This window comes from Xiphophorus maculatus, chromosome 18, assembly GCF_002775205.1.
Source record: "Xiphophorus maculatus strain JP 163 A chromosome 18, X_maculatus-5.0-male, whole genome shotgun sequence".
In the NCBI taxonomy this organism is placed as follows: Eukaryota; Metazoa; Chordata; class Actinopteri; order Cyprinodontiformes; family Poeciliidae; genus Xiphophorus; species Xiphophorus maculatus.
Genome location: NC_036460.1, coordinates 12,405,008 through 12,422,493, shown reverse-complemented (window position 1 = coordinate 12,422,493; position 17,486 = coordinate 12,405,008). Strand labels below are relative to the sequence as shown.

Sequence of the window (17,486 nt, the reverse complement as noted above, 5' to 3'; positions counted from 1 at the left end):
ATTACTTCATTGTCTCTTTTTGTTATTTTTTTATTTTATTATTATTGAAGTTCAGAGTCTAATGGACTTCCAGAATATTCAAGAGTTGAAAAATTGGTCAAAATCACATCTGAACAATGTGTATGAGTAGTTTCTCCATACAAGAGAAGTCTTGAAATTGTCATTCCAGAAATGATTTACCATAATAATGTTACTAGTCAATTAGTTAATGGTAATAATTATTCATTGAGTTGTTGCAAGTTTTTACTTATGTCATTTGAGTTTGCTTTGATATCTTTGTATGTGTGGATGGAATTTAGGCAACATCTGGTTTACATTTTATGTCGATGCCCCCTTTGGGAATATTTAAAATGAGACAAACTGTGTTTCATTGTAAACCACTGAAAAGTATGATGAAGATGCAACAAGCAATAGAGGAAATAAAATCTGTTTGTTTGGAAGTGCTTTTTTTTAATAACCTCATAAGCATGAAAGCTATCAGATGAGAGCTAAGGTAATACAGTATAAGAGCCTCATAATTTAGTAACATGTATTTAACTTTTTGAAGTGATTAAATAACAATGCCTAATTTATTCTGCAATTAAGACGCACACAAGTTCTACAACGTTTATAAGCATTTCCTTTTTATGTCTAAACTATATGTCTATCCATCAAGCCCTTGATTTATTCCTCTTATAATTCAAATGCAGTTTGAAATTAAACAGGAAGAAGCAGCAGCATGACTCATTATGAGACCAACTCTACATACAGTTTAGTATCACTTACCACTCGGATCACGGTTCCCTATGACCAAAAAGAAAATCCAATTGCAGATTTCTCAAAGAAGAAGCGTTCTTGCTCCTCTATTTCCAGCCAATCTCTTTTTCGCAGGCTTCTGTTTAGTTTTAATTTTTCCTGGCCACACTCCCTCTAGTATCCTTTTTTGTTTGTCCTTTTGAATCACAATTCTGATGGGAAAGAAATAATCAGGCTGGTGAGATGGCTGGACATGGATGACATTGGAAGCTTTGATCTGGACTTTTTCTTTTCTTTTTATTTTTTTTACAGACATGCACACATATAAACAGAAATGCACTCATACACAAAACGGTCACAAGCCACAAAAACAAGCTGAGCTGAAAACGTCTTTAGACTTTTGGCCCCAAAGCAGATAGTGTTCCAAAAAATAACATGTGTCAAAAGCCACATGTTCCTCTTTGCTATTTGTTTAAGCTGAAGGAAATAAATGAATTCACAATGACATTGAGATTAAATTTCTTAGCTACACTGAGAAATGTCTCACATCCATGTCTATGGAAGGGAGATTCTGGATGATAACAGGCACATTTGTGTTGTTTTGTGAGCGCTCACATTCAGAGATGTGTATGTGTGACTTTTAATGTCTATGTGTAACTCCAATGTCTCAGGAGCTGTGGAATAAATGGTTTCCTTTAGTCAACTTCCTTGTTCAAATAAAAGTTTCAAGGTCTGAAAATTTAGTGAGTCCTAAATCCACAGAGCGGTTGCTCCACACAGTGATGAATTGCGTAACTGATATGCAAATCTTGTTAATCCCAAGAGTCAACTCTGTTGATATGGTCCTTGTTTGTCTTTTATGTAACCTGGGTATTGTGGCTTACGTAAGCTTGGCAGCTGTCTGCGTAGTCATAAAAGAACCCAGTCACTGTGCAGATGGTAAAAGCATTTCCAGGTGCATGGCGCCCAGCTGTTGTCGAGCTTTACAGCAACAATGAATCCCATTCCATTGTGTGGCTTAAACATGATCAAAATGAGTGGTTAGAAAGATCTGTGTAGGTAAATTTAGTAAATGGAGGGATTTTACTTGGATCATATGTTGTGTAAAGTAGGGGCTTAATACAGCATAATTAGGACAGGATTAATGTGTCTTTTTTATATGGTACAATAATCAAATGGGATTTAAAACACGTGATTTGGTTTTAAAAACCTTTTAAATAGCTTGAATATGTAGAAAAATATGTGCATCGGGCATAGAAGAAAGTGCTTGCCCTTTAAGCCTCCCTCATGCAAGAATCACCTCAGCTCCTATGACATCAGTATAAACAACCAATTATATGCAGAGATACATCCTTGTCTCATTTACTTTCTCTGAACAACAAGCAATTAGATCCTTATCAATGAAAATGAATGTAGTTTTTATGGTTAGCATAAATGTACAAAAGACTGTTAATTATTTGTTTTCAGCCCTCTAGTTTAGGTTTTCTTCATCAAAGTATTTTAGGTGCAGTATTTTATTTCAGCCACTGGGTGGCTTCATGTTCATATTTGTTACAGCTTGTTTTGAGTAGAGTGTTGCGGTTCTCAAGGCTGACTTCGTTCATAACCTCTTTCTATTGTGTGCGTCCATTGAATGTAAGTAATACTGTTGTTGATTTAGTTCGGTTTCGTCAATGTCTAAGAGCTGTAGTTGTGCTTTGTTCCGTTGAGTATTATAGTCGTTTGGTGTATTTTACTTGTATTGTTGAGAGCTAAAGTTAGCCGTTTAGCATCAAGCTATTAAGCTCGGTTAATTAGTTGCAGCTGTTAATTGTGACCATGTGCAATTGAAATGCGTTATTTCTCTTGTATGTTTACCGTGTGACACTATTATTTGCAGGGTTTATTATTACTATGTATGTATAATTATTATTTACATTCTCATAGTCAGACATTAACACATTTATTCATTTGTGGAAATTAGGTTTATTTGTGAAAGGGTTTACAGACAAATTCTCATAATTTGTATTTGTTTATCTTTATAGGAAACCACACACACACACACGCCACACACACACCTGTGCCCTTATATGTATAGCTGAACCTCCAGAGCTAATTAAAACCCAAGTAAAGCTCAATTCTGGACTTGGACATTCTCTTCTTTCACTAACTCACCTGAACATATATATCAGCTGTTCTAACCCGACACCCTGGAGTGATTGTTTATCCACAACTGAACCAGCTTCAGTCTTCATTACAATAAACACTTCTAAAATGCACAGGCTGGATTGTGATTAACCTTTGATTCTATTCCAAATTGCTTTATCCTAGAGAACCATTCAAATGACAAAACCACATTGGTTGGTAATTGATATATGAGGGAGGGACTTCTCTTACCAGGCTCCTTCTCAGCATCATCTCCCAAATGCCTGGCTGGGACCGTTTAGTACTTATTCGCCCGATCTGACTCCTCTGTGCTTAATGGGCCAAAGAAGAGCCACAGCTCAGTTTACGCCTCCTCCTCTGATAAAGTGATGCGTGTTATAATTCTGCTGAAAACCAGTAATATTACAGATATTTATGTATTCTTTTTCTAGATTTCCATTGAAACACTTATTTTTATAAATTCTTTAACTATTGCAGAACTTTTTTAAAGATGCTTTGGTCAAAATTTTGTAACTGCAGAATCCACACATTCCCACTGCTGTTTTTCTTTTTTGGGGTTGGAGGGTTAATTATTATTATTTTGAAGCTACAAATCTACACAAACTCACTGTTGATACATACTATAGTAACTATCCAGCTATGTTATAGTTGATTCTTGAATACTTACATTTAGCCATATATGATTAGCAATGATCTATCAATTATGAAAATATATATGTAAAGTAAATGTTTTCGTCCAGCAGGATTGTTAGATGATGTGCTGATAGCGTTCTGTTAAGGATAAAAGTGTTAACAATTGTAAAACAAAACAAAAAAAAAGACAATTTCCAGCATTCTATTGGACAAAAAATAATGGAAACAAAGAACGCAAAGCATTTTTAGCACATTTGTTTTTAAAACCAAGTGAAATGCACACCAATAATGCATTATGACCATTTACCTGACAGTAGGTAGGTGGTCATAATGGTCACCTACCTAATGGTGGTCATAAGGCATAATGCGTAATCAGTTATAAATAAATGTCAATAAATATTCTTAATTACAATTTTCTACTATGAAAAATATGTAAATCAAAATACTGTTTAGCGTTCCAAGATGCAATAAAAAAACAGACAAGAATTGGCCAATTAAATTACTGAGTACTTTCTCCACATTTTCCTCAAGAGATTATACGGGTAGACGCCTTACTGGAAACCAGGAGCAAACAAACATTTAAAACGCTGATTTAGCTAAGTGCCTGTAGCTGCTTTCTAAAGACGTAGGCATGTGGTTAGAATTACCAGCACCTCTCCTGCTCTCCACTTTCCAGAGAAAGTGCTGCCATGAGGCATCCAGTCACCGTGATGTATTTATCTCTGGCTCTCTGCTCATGACTGATGCTTTTCCATTAGCATTGGGTGAGACATGGTGGGAAAAAAGGGGGAGGAGGGGATTTTTAAATCTCTACTGCTCACTCGCACGCCCCACACCTGAATGATTTCAATCTTCCTCTTCCCCTCCGACTCTCCCGTCGCCCCATCTGACTACTGGCAGATCATATCCCATCCACCCGTCTACTCATGAGTATCCTCTCTGCTATCTCTCCTTCAGCACTGTTGCTCTCCTCTCCTCTCTCAATCTAGATGGCAGAGTCCCTGCTCAGTGCCCTCATAATCTCCAGGCTAGCTAGTCTGTCGTTGTCGCCTAAAAGAGAAAGCATTATTGAATAATACACTGTAAACGCCACCACTGGGGAAAGTTAATGCCACATTGTATCACTGTCGACTTTCAACGGCTCCAGTCTGCATGGCTCTACTAGTGTTTTTATTGAACATTTGGATCAGGAGACTGATATTATCTGTGTCTGATGGTAAACAGTTGGAGCTGGCTGTGAAATCAAACTTCAGAGCCTTCACTTTTGATTATCATGACATAGATGGTGCAGGGCTTTTTTATTGTGCACAATTTTCTTCTTTAAATCATGCTTTTGTCTGAGTACTGAGACTTTAGAATGTCATAAAACAAACAGAACAGGAGCATCTATTTCTGAGTAGCGGTGGAGGGCAAACAAATATGAATCATTTTCTTCTGCTCACTGCATAGATTTGATTATGCACATAATCAAATGTGCATAGTGATAAAAAGCACATACAATTTCTTTATAAGATTTTACCTCTAAACATTTTTACATCTTAAAACCACAAATAGCATTAGAATGTTTTTGAAGAAATTTTAAACGAGCCTCCTAACATGGTTCTGAAATTGGAATCAGTTTGTGACGCTGAGTTAGGTCCAACAGGCCTCAGCTTTGAGCAGTGAAGCCTAAAAAACCCAAAAGATTCAGTTTGTGTCAGCTTGTTTTTTCAAAAGGATGCTAACGTTAAGATGTTAACGTTGTTTGAGCTAAAATTAGCTTAAAACAAAAACATGTGGGATGTCACTAGCATGTTGAGGAACCCTGACATACTCCACTCATTATGTAATTTTATCTGTATAACAATGTTTCTGAAGAATACTCTGAGTGAAGACACTGTTTTTGTATAACCGTCTCAGAAAGAGGATTCATTTTCAAGGTTTTCACGACTAGATTTAGGTCTGGACTTTTGGTTGTAGAGGACCCAAACGCAAAGACAGACTCTGTCTACTATAACCAAAGGAATGAATATGTATGACAAAACATTTAAAAGCAATAACAAAGGAACACAAACCTAAATAACAAGTGATTAAAGAAAACTGGCTAAATAAACCCAGTTTGTCATGCCCCTGTCAAACTAGGAGCATGACAGGACTACACTTGGCCATTCAAACACAGCATACTTTCATTTAAGCCATTCTATTCCTTCTTAGGCTGGCCCTATGTTTAGGGTCCTTGCTGAAACATGAACCTCTGCTCTAATCTCAAATTTTGCAAAGCTTCTCCCATTATTTTTGTCCATATTTTTTTATTCTGTATTCAGCCCCATTTATTACGACCATGAAATAGCATGATTATGGTCTTCAAACCATACCACTTTTCCTGTATTACTAATCACATGCTGTTTTGCTCCATGTATAAAATACCAATAAAATGCAGGTTTGGCTATAATTTGATAAAATATGAAAAAGTATTATGCCTTACAATGGGCTGTTACAGAAGAAGCTGCACCATAAAACCTGAATTCATTATTTTTAAGTAACTTCAGTTGGAATCTTTGGCTCCTTTAAAGTTCTGAGGTAAAAGTTTCAGATCACAAACTAAAGCGTCAGTCTTTGTGATGGATATTGCTTTAAAAAGAAAGACCAAAAAAAGGGAGAAATCGGAATGAACAGGGCATAATGAAGTGCCTCATTTGTCTTCGGTCCTTACACACCAGCCTTTCACTGACTGAGCCATATACTACAGCTGAAAATTAAACACCTTTTCCAAAGGCACATGGCAACATTCTCAGCTAAAGGGGAAGGTTTTGAGACTGCCTAATCTGCTTGTGTCAGCTCTCAGTCTCCAAGCTAATCCGTCACCAATTGAAGAATCCTGCAGAGTGGTTTGAACTGAGTTAGGTCTCGTTAGTGAAATAGATGAGGCTCCAATCACCAGAAACTATGGGAACAAGCCAACATATAGCAGCAGGAAATGCACTGGTGGAGCTTAAGTGTTTCATCAATGAGTTGAGGAAATGATCAGTGAAAGGATTAGAGAGTAAGAATTGTGATTTATCACCCACAGAACATAAAATCAGTGTTTCTACTTTGCAACTTTAGATCAAAGTAGGTTTTTTTTCAGATTTGTATTTCTCTAGATTGTATGATTAAACTTAGGCTGAAAAGGTAAATGTCTAGAAGCAAAGGATAAACAGGGAAGGATAGCTGCAATTCCTATAACTAGTTTGGACTGATTATGGTGTCCACGTGTGAAATCTCAAAGGGGCAAAAAACGAATTGAGTTTTTCATGTAACTGCATGATATCGAGATATAAACAGGCTTGTTAACGTTTATTTTTTTCTTACCATTTGTTATAAGTAAACCAATTTCAACGTTTTGTTTTGGGTTTTTTTCACAGTATTGTCTGATGACTACATACTCTCTGAACACAAGATTAAATTACACAAAAGAGACGTTCATCTCCAAGGTAAACTATGGCCCATGGAGAGGAATTGGACATAACCGACCAAGTCAGCCCCAGCCAAATATATTTGCAAATCCTGCATGGTTACTCCCCGTTTTATAGAACAAGTGGTGCAAGCTAAGTATTACACACAAGCGATTCAATGAGCAGCAGCCTGCCTTTATTAATGCTAGATGAGTGAAGACGGTACTAGCAGAACACCACATACAGTGTCAACTGGATAGGGAGATCCCCAACAAATTTACCAAGAGATTTTGAAGAAACTAGCCACCCAAGGGTGCACACGCAAAATGAAATCATCTTATCGACCACTGCTCCTGCATGCTCACACTCCCACATTCCTGCCCACATTCCTGCCTAGGGTCATGGCCACATAGAGAGGAACACACTGCCAATGGAGACGCACACAATTCGGCTAGTACCGAACCAGACATTTACCAGCTAGAATGAGACTTACTGTTGAGAAATGGCCCTGTTTTAAAAAGTGAGGGTGCTGCTGCTAACTTTTTCCAGCACCAACACTGACGTTCTTTTGATTTTTGATGAATTTGCTGTAATCTTCTGACGTGGGTAGACATTCCAATTGTTGATCAGTATCCCAGAGATGATGGGTGTGAAGATTTACTATGAAAACAATGAAAACAAACAGAAACACACACACACAATTCATTCTTGGTTGAAGAAAAGCCCCTTTATTTGGAAATAAAGTGCACAACGTAACCTGGATTGAACCATCTTAAAGGTGGAGCAGGGTAGGACTCAAATTTAGTAATTAGATTTTTAGTTTGTTAGATAAAGAAAAATGTACAATGAAACAATACAAATGGGGGGAGCAAAACCAAAGTTTACTTCCTCACTTTGATAAATAGGACAGTGGTTTTGCCACACTCACAAAAAACTTTGCATAGTCAATAAGTTTTTTATACAACATATTTTAATATGTATTCCAATTTGGCTAGTGGCAAATAATATATATTTTTTTATCTTTCCTGTTAGTTGTTTATTTCATAGTTTATTTTCTTCTTGAATAACAAACCTCACACAGTCTGTCAGAGATAAATCTGAACTCATCAGTTAACTTTGACAGACCCGAATAGGCGCATTCAACCAGATGCCTGCAGCATTCATTGTTCGTTCAATTTTACGCTACCGTTGTCGAACATTTCATCCCTGCAGCAGGTAAGCGGTGCGCTGGGAAATTATCACAGTTTAATCAGTCACAATTTATTTCTGTCTTGCAGCAGTGACACCCTAATGCAATAATAATGAGATGGGAATGAATAAGACTTTCTTCCTGAAAACAAAGGTTACCAGATGCCTTTTGAGTAACTGTCTTTGTGTTGTGAAATTGTAGCATATGGTTATTCTTGTGAGAAAAACAAGGCCTTGTAGCTTTAAAGTTTCTTTAATACAAATGGATTGTGTTGCCCTGTGGTGCTAATGAAAGCTTCTCCCCATGTTTCCTGACCAATGTCTTATGGAAAAAAAACAGACTGATTTAAATGCGTCATTACTTTGGCTTTATGACAAAAATCTATTCCAATGAACAATCTTCAAATAAACTTCACTCAATACAAATAACTAAGTTTTGGACTGGGTTACAAGTATTTCTGATAATTATAACATGACAGATGTGCAAAGACCTTGTGGGCTTAAAGAAAAAGCCTCACAAAGCAAGAAATGCAGCCAATATGCAGATTAAAAATGGTTGCGTGTAATAGTCAAAATGTATCCCTCACTGTTCTTAGTTCCTATATTTTTATTTCTTGAATGTATTCCTGCATACAGGTCAGTATGTGGGAATTCCAGGATTCACCTTTTTAATGACACAGAATGCTCCAGACTGCTTTGCTAATAGAGGTAATCTTGCACTGATCACGATAAGGAGACTATCAGTGGGTAAAGTCTTGTTTTTGTATCAGTGTAGTTTCATGTATATCGTACATGTGGATGGGTGCTTGTTTTATTAATGAGACCTGAACTGTGTACACAATGGGTGGGTTAGTGACACTATTTCGGCATTATCTCCTGCAATTACTTTCCAATAGATGTAACTCAGTGATGTCATAGAATAGCTACACATTTAATGACTCTCTCCCCTGTAAAGCAAAAATGTTGAGTTGACTCATGATATCTAACAAACTACATCATCAAAGCTTACTTCAAAGATCATTCTTTAAGCCTGATTCTAAGTAATTGTGCATCTAAATAAAACTAGAAGATATTGGTAAGTCAAAAAAGAGAAAAGACTCACTGCATGATAAAATCAAATCTAGTTTTTCAGAGAGGCCCACATAAGACTTGAATACAGATAAGAGGTAACCAAGGTTAATTTAAAAGCTCAGGATCCAGTCTAGGAACAGAATGTCTGAGCCCTTCTGGATTTTAGATAAAGGACGTTTTATTTACTTCGCATTCTTGCTAATGTGATGTCAGCATCAGTTTTCAAAAGACGTTGAGCTTTCTATGCAACATGGAGAAAATGTGCTTAGAAATCACCGTCATCCCTCAGGAACCTCTCCCACATTTTCAAGGTCAGAATCACAGCAGCATGAGGTGAGACATGGTCACCAGAGTGTACACAATTTGCTCTTTAAATTTTTACAATGCAATCTGGGAATCTTTGTACAGGACATTTTGTGAAGGTTAGCCCACCCTAATTGCAAAGGGATTCATCCACTCTAATACTCACTGTAAACTTTGAGATGAAAGTTTAATGATAAAGTAATGCTTCCATTAGATTGATCAAATGAGAAGAGATTAAATTGAGACGCATCCTGGTTTTTTGTTCTGATAGGTTCTCTTTTTTTTTTTTTAGCTAGGACAGAACGTAGAGCATTTTGGGCTATTTGGAAGAATTAAGAAGTTCAAGGAGAGGAAATCTGCAGAGGTCAAACTATAAGCTTTAGAAACAATATGTAAAAAAAATGGCAGCCTTATCAAAGTTTGCACAAACATTTTATGGACTGTCGTGGTAAAAAAAAAAAGGAAAATAAAATACTGATGCGAGTTGTGAGTCGTCTGGAACAAACTTCTAGAAAACTGCAAAACAGCTGAAACATTGAGTTCCATTAAATCAAAACTAAAAACACACCTTTAATCCTAAGGTGAATGTTCATTGATTATTTGCTTAACAGACTATTCTTATTTTTGTTATTCTAATCAAAGACCACCATCTTTACCGTCATCATACAGTTGCTGAGTAAAAACCAATTCCACCAACTATCCAAATAGTAAATACCCAATGGGGAAATAGATACTTGCATATAATCATATATTTGTCTCAGGCTGTTGGTAAAAATTTTATCAGGTTAATGTGATACTAAAATTCCTACCATTTAAACTTTTTTTAATCAAAGTTTTTGTCTAGTTAAGATCAGCAGGACGTCATTATTGACAAACTTTCACAACATTTCAGAAGCATGTCTCTTTATCAAACTAGTACCCAGCTCAATGAAAAGGGGTAGTATTTTATTGTTACAGTTTGAGTTAAAGCACAATGGTTCTGCCTTACTTTATCTATCATCTATCTAACCAGCTGGAGGCCACTATGCACAGAGGTAAGTACAGATTTATAGCTACCTATTGAATTCACCAAATCCCTCAGGAGAGGAGGCTAAATGAAATGTGAATAGGACTCATTAGAGGCAATTTAAATGTAAGCCTCTGAATCACAGCTATCTGGAAAGTGTTTATTGCAGCTGAATATTAAATGCAACCCACCACAGCTGTGATGGAGTCCAATAACATGTGATGCAGTGGCTAAAAGGATTACCCTCCTCATGCCTCGCCCACAAGAGCTCATTACCCCAACCCATTTTACCCAAAAACCCTGACTAGGGATAATCTAGTTTTAAACTTCCCACACAGAGTTTTTTTTTCTCTTTTTTTCCTCTCTTTTTGTCCCTGCAGTTTTTACTATTGAGGCATATCTTTCCATCCTCATGATCAGCCTCTCCACTGCCACCATTTTGAACCCCCTCTACCTTATCCCATTCTTCACTCTCTCTAGCTGCAGCGCTCCTTCTGAGTCTTTCTCTTCCCTCGCGTGATTAGACCATTTCAGAAGAGTTCTGAAGCTCTTTCTCTCCGTCTCCCTCACGACTTCCCGCCTTGAACAGAAAAACTTTGCAGTTTAAGAGATGGAGCTGTGAATGGTCTATAATTTTGTGAGGCTTTGTGCGTGTGTGTGTGTGTGTCAGAATCCCTATTTTGCTGTGCATCTGCACCATAAAACCACACAACATAAAATTGCTTATGTGCAATGTAAATGTGATCGTTCTCTTAGAGTTTAGGGAGTTGGGAACCTAAACCTTTCTGTAATTCTAAGTTCTCTATATCACCTTCATTTTTTTCCCTCATCAATTTATTCAATAGCAGTACTAAGGATCCAGACTTAAAGGGATAACTCTGATTTTTCTTTTTTTTTTTGAAGGGAAGTTCCAAGTTCAGTCAAATTTAATGTATAGCATATTTCAGCAACGAGGCAGTACAAAGTGCTTTACATCATAAAAACATAATTGATAGTCATAAATTATGAAACGATCAATAACATTTACATTCTATCAAATAACATCAAAATTGTGAAGTAAATACACACCAAATATGTGGATCAATGAGTCACTTACTAGTGATCAAAGGCAACTCTTAACAGATTGATTTTAACCCTTGATTTAAAGGAAATCGGTGTTTCGACTTTTTTACATGAATTTATCTCATACTGTCCTCCCCTGTAGTACAACTACATCATATTACAGCTAGTTCCATGAGCAGTTAAGAAATCCTTAAAGTGTTGAGAGACTGCCAGCTATGAGGTGATGTTTGTTTTAGTTGATTAAGCTATTTGAAATATCTCGGACTGAAATTGTTCAAATATGTGGGACACACCACAACATTAGCGGATAATAATAGACTAAACATTTGACAAAAACAGAGAACAGTTGTTAATGTTAGCCCTGTTTTCTCAGTTGAACATTAATATTTCAGCAAAAAAAAAAAATGACACTGGAAGGGCCTGTGAAAGTTTAAACCTGCAATTACCAAAAAGCTTGAATTCCCTCTTGTATCCACAAATCAGTCTGTTTTTACAACTTATTACAGTGTGATCAGCTGAGGCTTTCTTTAACAGCTGTTACTGTAATATTAGTTATTAACAATGATAATATTGAATGTAAAGTTCTTAGTTTGTGAAAGAGGAGAACTTCTATAAGGCACACAAATAAGTGGAACTGCAAAGAAGAAAATTGGAACCGTATCATCAGTCGGTCATATCAAACTGAGGAAAGAAGCTAACACTAGCCACGCATATGTTCCTGTCAAAGGCTTGTAATGAAAACGGAAATCCAAAATCTATCACTTTTACATGAAAAGAAGGGTAAGGGACAGGGAGAGTAATCTAAAACCAACATAGAGTTTGGAAGACAAAGGGAACTAATAAGATTACCAAAATGAAATGTATAGAGGTGACTACAGCAGTGGAATATGTTACAGTTTGGAGGCTAACTGAATTAGAGCTCCTGCATGAGAAACTCTAATGGAATCAAAGAATGGCAGGAGAGAAACAGAGACCAGAAACTTGAAAAAGTACACAAAACAGAATGCAAGTAATCATGTAAGCCTGCAAATAGTCCAAAAGAACAAACAAAATGGCTCAAGTATACAGTATGTTTTCGCCTAATCAGAACCAAACATAAAAAGGCAGTTTTAATGCTCCACTAACCTGGAACATACTTCCAGAAAAATGCAATAATGTCGAACCTTGAGTTTTTTATTAAATCCTGTTTTAAAACAAATAATTGTAAGCGTTACTTTTGACTGGTATAATTAATAACTGAAACATCATTAAAATTATTCTGTAGTCAAACTTTTTCTATATTATGCTACTGCAATGTACTCCTTTTTCTCATGTTATGGAAGCTTGGATGGAGACTGTAGCTCCTAGGTGAAGCTTTAAAGACGTAGGTGGCTCATTGCTAGAACAAGCATTTAGGCACCAGGTAATGGTTGCCATAGGAGATTCAAGCATTTCTCAAACATGCTTAACGGAATTAAGGCAACACTCCTTGTGTATTTTTGATGAGGGGATAATATTATACCATGGCAGAAAGCTCAAAAAAGATTATTTTACATAGTACTTTCCCTTTTAAGAGTAAGTAAAAGATACAAATGAGGCCAGAAAACTCAGATATCTAAAAGGTATCCTTTATTGCATCAGAAACTTCAGTAAATAAGAATAAAGATTCCAAAATATCATGAAAGATGTATTCATACAAAAAAAGTTTGTAATTAGATGTGCAACAAGTCACTCCATCAAAATTATAATCTAAATCTGCATCTCCTGAAACATCATAGCTGCCTTTTAAACTTTCTAGAAAGTCAGAGGAACAAAATATTAGTAAATATAAAAAAAAAAAAGTTTACGATTTGTTTGGTTTATGTTTGGGAATGTGTTATCACTTTGCAGTGGTCTTTATCCTTTATCCTCATATAGGGAACCTGTGAAAGTCTCTTAGGCATTAATGGCAGAGAAGCTGCCAAGCAGTCATTGTGACAAGTGAAGCCTTCCTCTGCAAGAAACGATGGAATTAAATACATTTTTGAAAGCCAGTTCGGTATTTTGATGAAGAAAAAAATGATGACCTCTGCACGATAACTCTCAGCATGAACTGCATATTGAAGCAACCATGAAAGTTCAGTCCCAGAAGTGCTCCAGGGCAGGCATTTTATTCCAGTAGCAGAAACATAATATACTCTACTTGGCTGTAATATGTCGAATAAATTTAAAATCTAAATATCTAAAAACTATTGAGATTTCAGAATAAGTGCTCTGAAGGATGTATTAAATTTTAAAGGCTGAGGATTTTTGTGGTCCTTCCATATTTTTTTTTTTTTTTTAAAGAATTACTCTAGAGATGTTAAACTTTTTTAAAATGAAAATCTAATAGAAAATAGAATAAGCAAAATAGATCCTATTCTTTTATTGAACAATATATTGTACATTTAAGATAAATACACAACTTTCCCCAAAGGAGAATCTTCATCACAGCTCAAAGCAAAATACTACCAACTAAACCACTTGGTGGTAAAGATAAATATATTTCAGGTAATTCAGGATATGGTGAAGCATTAATGAATGCATTGGTGCGTATTGGAAGAAAGTGTAACTCTCAGGAGGATGAAGCTCTGTGTATTTCTCTGTTTTTCTGTAGACTTAACTTTTTTCCATAAGACCCATTTACTTTCTTGTGCTTTTTACTCCACTGCAATGGCAGGTGAATAAGCTGACAAATATTCTGTATCCAGCTGCTGGTGGACCATTTTTAAAGAAGGTAGAGCTAGCAAACATCCAGTTTGGATCTCACCTATGAGGCCTATTCCTATTACTTGAATGGATCATGGTGTTATTGAGCCTTTGTGACAAAATGAGAAATCTACCTCCCAAAGGCAAGAGCAGGGCACAGTGGCCTTGCTGTTTCATTTACAATAAATTCTCTTTGTAATGGAATGTTTCAGCTGCACTTCCAGACTGTGTTCACACATTCCCTTCACATTCGAACAGTAGGGGAAACGTAAGGTTTGGTCATAAATTCATATTATTTCTGAAAGAGAATCTTTAGCCTAGCGAGAGCATTTGAGTTTCAACACCTGGTTCAAACCAGACATGTATTGATTACAGGTTTGTGGTAGATTTCCATGTTTTGTGAAGGGCTGATTGGCATTACATTTGATAAATCGTTTGTTTTCTGTAGCTATACAAAACTACAGTCAGAATGTCATTTGGAGAGCAGTCATGTTATTTAGTGGCCTTTACTTAACAGTGCTCAGACAGGGAAGTGGGCTATGAGAGAGGGAGAAGAGATGGGGCAAAGGTCAACAGGCCAGGACTCAAACCCTGCGGCATTCTTTTCCCTTCTGCCACCACCGTGCCACATTTTCATTTAAAAGTTAGTTTTATTTCCTTAATTAAAATGTGAAATGTGATGGATTCTTTTCGCACAATATAATATCATTCACCCATTACTGTTATTTGTTGAGTATGCTTAATATCTGTGTAACATTACCTTTTTTTCTTATAAAATTAGCATATTAATACCAATAAAAGATCAATTATATTTGCTGCACACATTAATACTTGTGAATTTGTTTTTATTTTAATCCCATGATGACTGACTGAGAAGGAGAAACTGATTTGGTCTCACGAATGATTAAAAATCCATTTCAAGGCTGACTTTTTCAGAGGAACTGAACATCGGAACGAGACGCCACTGTGTCGGCGTTTGTCCACCACTTTCAGACCAGTAACTATGATCGGTACCACCAGCTTACTCCCTCTGAGGAGCATTGCAAATTATATTGCTAGGAATGCCTGTTATTTCCAAGTAGTCAACTCGGTTTTTGGAGTAACAGAGAGCTTGGCATCTTAATTTATTTGACCAAGTCAGCAACTGACTTGGTGACATCAAGTCACAATGGGTCTGTGAAACTTTTGAGAACATTTGGAGGAGTCAGAGTTTATCTCCAGCTGTCAAACAGACATTTGTCCCTCAAGCAAATAAAAACATGTACATCACGAATACAACAAGAAAGGTGACTCACAGCCTTAGCCTCCATGGTCACAGAAGAGGATTTGTTGATAGAAAAGAAGAGATCAGCTCTGTGACTGTCAATGAAGTCTTTCTGTGTGAAGAGAGGAAAGTAAAATTTGTCAAAGAAATAATCAGCTACTGAGTGAATATGTGGCACAGTTGTGGATGTAGCACACAGTTTGGAAGTTGTGTTAATTGAGTTTCTTGTTTTAATAATAATGTTCACTTTCAATGCTAAAAATGTCCTTAATTAATTATTAGTATGGTATTTGATGAATAAAACACCCTCTCGGTTGCTCTTCCCCTCCCTCCCTTTTTCTGTGTGCATCATAAACATCCTGCTGCTGAATAATTGCAATTATATGTATAAAACAATATCAGATGGAAAGTTCCTTAATAATTTCTTCTAGCAGTCTTATCTGAGTGCAGCACAGTTAGTGAGATCTGGATCCATGTGGTCACTCAAAACGTATTTAAATACCAAGTCTGAAAGATGATCTGTATAATTGTAGCATGTAATCTCTGTACTTATGCCATCACGCACTTTTTGGCTGTGTAGTGAATGTCAGAATCTTGAGTTATGAGAATTACTGATATTAGGCAACTAGTAGAATCGTGAAATTGAATGGTAGATCCCTCACATTCATTTGGTACACTCATTTAACTGTCGCTTGTTAGCAATCCATCTCTTTGTGTTTAGCATGACTAGTTATAAGACTGATGATCCAAGAAGTTATAGAATGAGTGAAGCTGTGTCACGGTGCTCCCATGTAGTTGGTTCTTGTTTCACACCATAAACAGTGTTGAAAGAGGCTTCACAAGTCTGCTGCTGGCAGAGAGCTAACCAGATGGGCTCATAATGCTAATAATGTGTGTGAGTGTGGGAGAAAGACACAGATAGACTCTCCTTTCTCCATGTCATTAGGCCTTCCTATCTCTGTCTCTCGAAAACACAGACATGCCCACAGAGGCTTACACTCCGCAGTGTAATGCAATCAGCAAAAGCAGCAAGCACAAGCAGAGAACATCTGCGGAGCAAGACAAAGCCAAATTCTGACCGCTGAAAGATAGTGACCACAGACATGGCCCATATGGACAGGCCACTGATTTCCAACAAAGCCAAGTAATGATTGATAAAAGCAGTTACAGAAGCGTCTGTGCATTCCTAATTTGCCAGAGTCTCAGGTGGAGCCAAATGAGCAAATAAGCCATGATTTCATTGCTGCTGATGATCAAATTTACCTGCCAGTCTAATTTAGAGCAGGTTGCACATTAAGTGGGTTCAGATTTTGCCCTGTCTGCTGCTGAAAGGGGAAATTACCATAACTGGGATGATGATATGATATGTGTGTCACTGAAACTCTTGAGCTGTGACTTTCATTGCATCTTTTTCCGACAGAGTGCTGACTTAGAGGATGACGAAAACATATGTAACTGGAGCAGTTATTTCACCCAAACCCAGAATGAATTCTATCTGAAAGCCTGGATTGTATTATTTGAGCAGAAAGTTGTAAAAGAAAAAATAGTATTATAATAAAAAATATGATAAAAATTTTATTAATATGAAAAACTAAAATTGGGTATTTTTTGCTCATTTAAATTAGGCTTGTACTTTTCAGAAATGTTTAGGCAAGGACACATTCTTGATTTTTACATTTACAATGAGGAAATATATAATGGATTACTGTTTTTATATGATTCATTTTGAATACCCATTTTCTGCTGAAAGGTGTTTTATTTATTTATTTATTTTACTTGAACAGAAGGTGAGCATAACTTGAGAACACACTGATGCAGAGCTTTTTGTAAGAAAGTCTCAAAATATGTCGAAAATAGCTATGCCAAGCAAAATCATAGAAGCTTGAACAAAACTCTGTAAACAATGTATATTATGTCATAGGTCTTGAGAGGGATATGAAATGTGAGGGGTAATACTGTA

General features: G+C 36.5%; 1 protein-coding gene across 4 annotated transcripts in view; it reads left to right on the top strand.

Annotated features, from left to right (window-relative positions):
• The window catches only part of lsamp (limbic system-associated membrane protein), a 737,122-nt gene that overhangs the window by 474,177 nt on the left and 245,459 nt on the right, over positions 1-17,486 (top strand). The window contains exon 1 of one of the 4 annotated variants that reach the window (XM_023351203.1): positions 2,216-2,370. The exons of the other annotated variants lie outside the window; for them this stretch is intronic. The gene's annotated coding sequence lies outside the window, so the exon portion shown is untranslated. Of the gene's footprint in view, positions 1-2,215; positions 2,371-17,486 lie in introns of those variants that run through there. 4 annotated transcript variants of the gene reach the window in all.